This window comes from Ochotona princeps, chromosome 6 (genome assembly GCF_030435755.1).
Source record: "Ochotona princeps isolate mOchPri1 chromosome 6, mOchPri1.hap1, whole genome shotgun sequence".
In the NCBI taxonomy this organism is placed as follows: domain Eukaryota; kingdom Metazoa; phylum Chordata; class Mammalia; order Lagomorpha; family Ochotonidae; genus Ochotona; species Ochotona princeps.
This window is the reverse complement of record NC_080837.1, coordinates 63874199-63883145: the sequence shown is the minus strand read 5'-3', so window position 1 is coordinate 63883145 and position 8947 is coordinate 63874199. Positions and strand designations below refer to the sequence as shown.

General features: G+C 34.5%; 1 pseudogene; it reads right to left on the bottom strand.

Moving 5' to 3' along the window:
• Nucleotides 1-223: 223 nt before the first annotated feature.
• The window catches only part of LOC101527554 (large ribosomal subunit protein eL6-like), a 43818-nt pseudogene continuing 35094 nt past the window's right edge, over nt 224-8947 (bottom strand).

Sequence of the window (8947 nt, the reverse complement as noted above, 5' to 3'; positions counted from 1 at the left end):
CTGAGCCTCCCATGTTAATGGCAGAGACCCAAGCATTTAAACTTTCACCATCTTCCTGCCAGGGTGTGAAATGATAGGATGCTGAGATTGGAAGCACAGCTAGGACTCAAACACAGCACTCTGATTTGAGATGTGGTTACCTCCCAAGCAGCATCCTGTCACATCACTTACCCCTCTGAATTTTTAATTTAAGCAGTTATTTTATTAGCTTCTGGGTAAGCAATTAACAACAGCAATTTGTGATAATAAATTCCCTTTGTTGGAGCAAGACCAAATCTCTGATAGCATTGAAGCTGAGGGATAGCTTTGAAATTTTGGAAAAAAAGAAATGTGAGTGCCTGGCTTTCTGATCCACTTTGGATTACTCTGCAATCTTGTAATCCTCTTTCTCCATGTCAAACAGCTCATCTTCCTGGTGTCTGGGCTTCCACAGTTTCTTCCACCTGAAATAGCCATCAGTGAGATGTTCTGGATTTTAACACTGCTGCCACCAATTTTTGTGGTGGTGGCAATGACAAATTTATGGTGTGTTCCACACAGAGAAACTCAATTGAAGCAAACAGGGTCAGTTGGGAGTTGCATGGCACTGCTTGGCTGCTTCTGGAAAAATGCCCTCTTGCTTCTGTGTTGCACAGTGAGAATATTTAGAAAGGTCTTGGGGGTTATGCTGGCCTGCAGTTTCCTCACATGTTAATTTAATCATTTGTGATGTGATTCAACATCTTCAGTGGAATAGTATCTAGGCATTTTATAAAACTTAACCATCATTCTTGTCACCATTCTTGTCACCATCAGCTGATTTTGTGACAATAGCAGGAAGCTTTTCCTCTTTCTGTTCAATCCTGGAATTTGCAGCTGTGTACTTCCTCCTGGACATGGCCTTCTACACAGCAAACTGGAAATGTCTTCTGGTTCTCACATAAACTTGGTTTCAGCCACAGTGAGGTTTCCCCTTCCTGGACTTTATACCCTTCAGGTATCCCTTTGTAATCCTGCTACTGGCATTATTACCCTTCCTGGTTTGAGCTTTCTTCTTGGTGTCAGCTTTCAAGCTTTTTTTAATCCATGAGTTAGCAAGATCAAAACACTTTGAATACGGTTTGGCACTAAAGTTTGCTAAAAAAAAAACAATTGTGGAAAATTAAGTTTTTGAGTAGTTGCATAAAATAGTAGTGACAACTTAATTTGCTTAAAGAAGTCCAAGCATTTATTCTGTAATTGTCTCAAAATAGTTTATATGGGTAGTATTTAAACTAGTGAAATTTTTAGCACTGTCTTTATGCTGATATTCTTCAGCCAAAGTTGAAAGATTGTGTCTAATATGTACACTAAGGGAATGTTTATAAAACCGTAAATCTACTGATTAAATAGTGCTGTTTTAAAGCAGATATTTTTACCTTCGTTTTTCAAATGTACAGGAACTTCTGATGTTGATTTGTGGTATGTCACAATGAGTCTGCATTTTTTAATGCAAAATCTAGTCAAGATATTACGTTTCCCAGGAGAATAGCGAGGGATAGCGATATAAGTCTCCTTGATAGAAGTGTTCTCCCCTCATGTGTAAATTTCGTTTTTCTTATTTCTGTTTTGATTGCTCAAATAAATCATTCAGAGATTATATGTCATGGAGTATATTGTATATGGAACAATATGTAAAACAGGCTTAAGAAAACCTTGTAATCTTAAATATATGCATTGGGTTATATTTGGACAGTGACATAGAATTTTAACAAAAGTATGAGTAGCTGACTGAAGAAACTACATCAAATCGTTGCATGTTAACTAATTTTAAAATAAAGTTGCGTACTATTTTGAAGAAATCAAAACTGCTTTTATACTGGATAATACAAAAATTATAGAAAAATAAAATCAAACATCTTTATGAAGAATACTGTTGGCTTTTGGACAGGTGTGTTTTGATGTTTGATTTTACTGAGTTTGAGGGGTAGCTCAAAAATGATACAACTTCAGCCTGAGTCAATTTTTTTCTCTATAATCAAAAGTTCATCATTGAATTTTGACAAGTATTACAAAAGATTTTTATAAACAAATTAACTTGTGATGATATGACTCATAGCTGAGGAAATTTTTCAAATGGCTTTTATTCATCACTCTAATGCAGGGAACATTAGAAGGTAAGACAAATTGGATGGTGTAACGAATAAATGGTATTAAAAAACATAAATCATCATAAGGTATTCTAAGATAATCATTCCCAATCTTGTGGCAGTATTTCTATTCTGGAAAAATCCAAACACTCCATAGCAGGAATGATCCTGGACCATTACATGTGTTGAGATACAAGAGTGGGAAGAAACGTATTGAACTAAAACACTGAAAAGTATGTTAGGTCTAGGATTTTGCAAATTTAACTCTTGAATATAGCTGCAAGTATATGGGGCCACACAAATACCCAGCCCTAAATAGCTCCCATTGTTTTTATCCTAGAAGAGTCTTCAAATGTGCCTCAGAGTATTGAGCATGTTGGTCATTGAGAATGGTAATATAAAAAGACTTGCAAATATATTGACTCCCCGTAGTAGTAAATTTTTATTCAGACATTTAAGAATAAGACTGGCCCAAATGGTATATAAAACCTGTCACTGCTGAGCCTGTTGATTATGTTGTTAAAACATCATGGAAACAATAGACTGAAGAAAGTGAAGGTAGCACTTCTGTCACTCATTAAGTTCACTTAAAGTATTGCAATTTTAATGCTTACAAATCAACTGCCATGAATGATAACCTAAAAGCAAAACAGTGAGAGGGAGTGGACCTTTATTCTAGTAGCTGAGATGTCTGCATCCCAAACTGAAGTGTCTGAGTTTGAGTTTTGGTTCCTGAGTTCATTTTCCCATCAGTGTAGACCCTGGAAACCAGCAGTGAGGACTACAATAATTGGGTTTCTGCAAACCACAAAGGAGACTTATATTGTATAAACCAACAGCTTGCAGCATGTCCTCTCTTTCTCTCTGCTTTAATTTTTAAAATTCAATGCCAGGGGAAATATAAGAGGAATCTCCACACCTACAAAACTGTATCATAAAAAATAATAATTTAAGATAAATTTTAAAATTCAGTGTTAAAGTATAATCACTCAAATTTTTTTTAATTATTGTCCAAGTTAACCAGTATCTTACAGTGGATAGAGACTGTACATTAAATCAGTAATAGCTCAATATTTGGATATATAATGTCACATTACCCACAGGAGGGAAAGTACCAGGTGCCAGAAATTCCTGATTTTCAAGACACAGGTATCCAAAATTATAATATATATGCAAAAAATCCATAAAGTATTAAGCTGTTACATACAAATCAATTGCTAATCAAATTTGAAGGTCAGAAGAAATCGAAGTCTAGGATTCAAGACTTTGTGGAAAGTGTGCAATTGACTTTAAAGAATGAATCCTTTCGTAAAAGTAAAATGTGAATGAGAGCAGGCATTTAATTTGGAAAGCAAAATGCTCTGACTTTCTTAGAGATTAGCCTTATTTTTCAACTGTATACTGTTTACTTTTTAACCTCCTTTGAACAATGGAGCAAAATTAATGCAAGACAAGTGCACAGGAATACTGGAACACAAGCCATTATTTAAAATGAAGCATTGGTTTAGAAAACCAGACAAGCTGTTTCTTCTTTCCCACATATTTGAATTTTTATAACTGACTCCATGTGAATTGGATTTTTAGTTTTGTGGGATATTAGTCTTTTCTAAATCTTAGAAAAGCTTGGAAAGTCTCATTTAGGCAAATTATTGCTATGTGTCATTCTTTGCAGAGAATGTGTTTTTATGTTGCCTTGTGTGCTCTGTGGTCTGGCCTTGGCAGAAATAAATTATAAAATATATTTTGTTCCTATAAACAAAAAAATCTAAATACCCCTCACAGCCTTATTCCCTTATCTGTATTGAGACAGGTGCATGCCTAATTATTCGCACAGATTGCAGATAAAGAAGACTATAGCCAGAGCCAGTATACCTTCCCAGAACCTTTTCAAGAGTAGGTATTCATCACTGGTTGAATCCCAGGGTTCTCAATATGGAACGAGTACATGAGAGCAATATATACTGTGGGCTAGAATCGCGAGCATTCAAAAAGCCAAAGAAAAACATTATTTTTTCTTTCTTTCTTTTTTTTTTTTTTTGATAAGTTTAGAAATCTTCATAGGAAGACTTTGTTAATAGGGGTCCTTTATAGTAAAGGAATTTTAAAAATTATACCAATAAAATATGAAACTTTAGCAGCTCTATGGCAAAATTAAAGAGTATTATTTTCCTCTTTTATAAAGAAATGATCACCTAAGCAAAATCAGTGTGTTGAGAGAGCTGTCACATAGAAGAGAAAGCACTGGACTTAGATGGGGTTTAGCAGGTATCCTGCCTTCAGCTCTGTTTCTGTGACTTCAGAGTGCATACAAATGTGTGAAATAGGAATGATGATGTAATCACCCAACTTGCTACAAAGAACTCCAGTAGGTTGACTAACACCGCCAAAAACATGGAATCAGGATCTAACGTCCAGTGTATGTAAAGGTGACCTGCTTTGAAAATGAAATCTTCGCAAATATAATTTAGAATCTTGAGATGAGATCATCTTAGGTTTCTGATAGGTCCTAAATCCAATGACATGTGTCCTAATAAGAGACAGAAAAGGACAACACACAGAGACACAAAGAGGAAGCCATGTGTAATTGCAAGCAGAGGACAAATTTATCTTACTATAGCTAAGGAACACAGAGAAGTGTGTACAGCCACAAAAAGTCAAGAGGATGCCATGGAACAGATTCTCTGTCAGAGTTTTCACAATGAATCAAATGACAACACCTTGATTCGGTGTTTCTGGCTCTGTAAGACAATGAATTTGCCCTTTCTAAGCCACTTGGTTTGTAATAATTTGTCACAGAGATAATACATGTAAAAAATATGCACATAATTTTCAGTAGTGGTGACTCAAATTCTTAATAATTTTATTTTTATCTCTTTTAAGAGTTACAAATACTTTTGGAATTCAGTGAAATGTGTGCCTTTACTGGGGAAAGGCATTTTCCATTGCCTTTTATCATATGGAAATAATGTAATCACTTCCAATAAATTATTAAAAATTTTTACTTGCAAGCAACAAAATCGATAGACCAGTGCAAACAGAAAAGTAAAAACTTGATAAACAAAGTTACAAGGTATTTTAAACAAAAGATAAAACAATATCTAATATTTAGAAGAAGAGCTAAACAATCAAGAAATAGAAGCATCAGACTCAGTGGTATTTTTGTATTTTACATATCAAGAAAGAGAATGTAGTCCCTACTACAAAGGAGGCATTTTGTTTCTGTCAAATTTTCCTTTTAGAAAAAAAATGTGAATTAAATTCCAAAGACAATCAGTTAAGAATTAATTGTTAGAAGGTGGTTAAGAACTCACATTTACTTTTAACATATTGATTACTCATTACTATGTCAATTAATTCCATAATGATGTAAATTTTTGCTGATGGTATGTTGGAGCTTTTAATTGACTGGGATGATACTCTGCTGGCTCTGTCTTCAGACCAGAGAGGGTATACCTAAGAAGCCATTGAACTTGACTGGACAATAAGATGCTGGACTCTATGTTCGCCATATGCTTGCAATGAGGGAATCTCAACTGAACTTGAACTGTGGTTATGCAACAAGGTGGAGGAATCCACCATGGTGGGAGGGTTTGGGGAGGGGTGGGGAGAATCCAAGTACCTATGAAACTGTGTCACATAATGCAATGTAATTAATAAATTAAAAATAATAAATAATAAAAAAGTAAAAAAAAAAGAATTAATTGTTAGGGAAAAGATAATATCAATTGTCGTTGTTACTATTAAAAATTCAAAAACTTTCCTGCAAAATAATTTGATGCTTAAAAATTTAGATTCGTGTTTTTCAAATTTATTCTTATTTATCTGAAATGGAGAGAGAGACAGAATGTCTATTTGCTGGCTCATACCCTAAATCCCCACACCAGCCAGAGCTGGGCCACAGCAAACCTGGCAGCCCAGAACTCAACTGGATCTTTCAAAAGGGTGACAGAGATCTTACAACTTCAATTATTACCTACTACCACTCAGGGTGTATATTAGCAGCAAGTCGGAACTGGGAGGAAAAACAGGAACTCAAATATAGAAGGCAGGTATTGCTAGTGTTTTCACTGCTGCACCAAATACACATCTCTAGATTTAAAACCTATTTAACAACTTTTAAGTATACTAAACATCTTTTCATTTCATTATTGTTAACAGCCCTGGCCTGTATACCTGCTGGACTATGATGTTTTAAATTTTATTGGTTGAACTCTTTATTTAGTGAAGCATTTAAATCTTTGAATATGAGTTTAAGAAATGTGTTACCAAAAAATAATACATAAAACATTAAATTAAAACTCTTAAATATTAACACAATTGTTTTTCTTCCATATCCTTTGGAAATTAGGGAATAGTTTGAATGCTTAGATTCATTTGACTAAAAATGCAACCTCGAGTTTTGTATTCTAAGGCATCACATATTTTAACCAGCTGAAATCTTAGAAAATATTTCTCATATAGATTAGTTACTTTTAAACTCTTGCATAAGAAAATCTTTTCCTTTAAATTATTTTGAGATATAACCCAAATGGCATTTTTCAACATAATATTTTCTTTTTCTTTGTCATTCTGCTCTCGGCTCTATGCAGAAATCTCGTTGTAGTTAGTGCAACTACCCTGCTCCACTGTAGTGGGAGTGTGTGCTAGTGCACTCATTATGGAAGTCGTAAGCAGAGTAGTAAGAGAACTGAAAATTGATCTACCATCTGACCCAGCTATAACACTTTTAGAAGTATACCCAAAGGAACTAAGATGTGCATAAAAGCAAGTGAACTACAAACCCTGTATTTATAACAGTATAATTCACAATAACAAAGATATGGAAACAACCCATATGCCTATCAAGAGAGGAATGGATAAAGAAACCGTGATGTATCAGCTCCATAGAATATTAGTCAGTCATTAAAAAGAATGAAATTCTACCATTTGTGACAAAATGGTCCCAACCAGAGATCATTATTTTCAGTGAAATAAGACAATCTCAAAGGGACAACTATCATATCTTCTCTCTGATATAAGGAAACCTTCATGCAATACAAGTTCAACAGATACATAGGTAAACCTGTATATACATATATTTTCATAGTGAACTGTATAATGGAGACTAGCATACCAGGAAGATATGTTGCAGCATGCAGCTCTTCTGAATAAAAGGAGCACTCTGAGACAAACTGCTGAATATGCCTTGGTAATAGGATGCTAGGCTTTCCATCATTGCCTATACCTATAATGCCATGATACACTTAAATCGCAGAATATTGGACTTCTGACTGTTGCTGAAGGTCTATGTTGTCATAATAATACATGGGAAAACAATGGAGTGTGTGGTAGGGTATTCACTGTGCCTATGGAACCACATCATGAAAATAAAAAAAAAAATTTTTAAATTGCCCTTGAGGGTGGAACAATGGTATAGCAAGCTAAGCCTCCTACTGCAGTGCTGGCATCCCATGCGGGTGCTAGCTTGTGTTCTCCCTGCTTCACTTCCGATTCATTTCCCTGCTATATCCTAGGAAGGCAGCATTGTCTAAGTCCTTGAGTCCCTGTACATACATGGAGACCTGGTAGAAGCTCCTGACTGCTGGCTTCAGATCAGCTCAGCTCCAGCCATTGCTGCCATTTGAGAATGACCCAGCAGATGAAAGATCTTTTTCTCTGTGTGCGTCTTTCTTTCTCCTATAAATCTGCCTTTCAGACAAAAATTTTTTAAAAACAAAAAAATCTTTTTTTAAAAAAAAAAGCAATCTACTTATCTTAAAAAGAAAAAAGAATTTCCCTACTACTATTTGACCACCAGATCCAGTAATGTTACATAAGTTCAGATCAACTTTGCCATTTAGGTCAATTACAAGAGCTTCTCAAAACTATGAAATGTATTAAAGTTACATGCCTGAAACAGGCATATGTCTTTTCTCACCGATGTACCCAGAAAAGTAAGCCCATTGTTTGTGGTTTCTTAAACATTGAGGACATTTTCCAATTCCAAATGAGATCAATTAAAAGTTAAGCAATGCTTCTGAGATTCAAATTGAAATCCACAATACATGAAGCATTCATAGCCCTAAGATGTTTGTTTTGGAATTTCAAAAGTGTTAGAGTGAATCCAAAATAACATAATACTTGCACAGACTGCAATCCAATTCTTAGTCATTTACATGACCACAAGAAAAGCAGTCACCAAGATTTCAAATTGCTGAAATCCTAAGACACTTTGGCAGAGTGAAACTAAGGCTTTTCTTAGGGAAATAACAACATAGGACTTAAACTTTTCACTAACAGTCTTCCAGGATAATATCTGGAAAATAAAAATTTAAAAAGCAGACTAGCAATAAGAAAAAGAAAAGAAAAGACAAATAAAGAAAACCAGCAGAATATTAAAAATACATCCATCAAGGCTACCGATACTGAGTTTTAAAATAACTGTGCCTATCACTGAAATTTTAAAATTCAAATTTTAAGCAAATCAGTAGAAACCATCAAGACATAGCTTTGAAAGAAAACTAAAAAGAAACGTTAGCATTGAAAAGTAAAATAATTAAAATTAAGAAGTTAACAGATAGCTTTTAGACTAAGTGGTGCATTATAATGAGCTAAGCAGAAATGTCCATAGTGAGTTAGAGGGAGGGCACGAAAAGTATGTGACAAAGAGTAAAAGAGAATATATTATGACACATTGTAATAAATATTATAACTAATTCTAGGACCATGAGAAGAAGACAGAAAGAATAAAGCAGAATCAATACAACTGCAAAAGTTTTGTACCAAAAACTATTTGAAATTGTTGAAAGGCATCCATCTAAAATGCAAACAAAATCCCTTTTAAGAACAAGACAGATTAA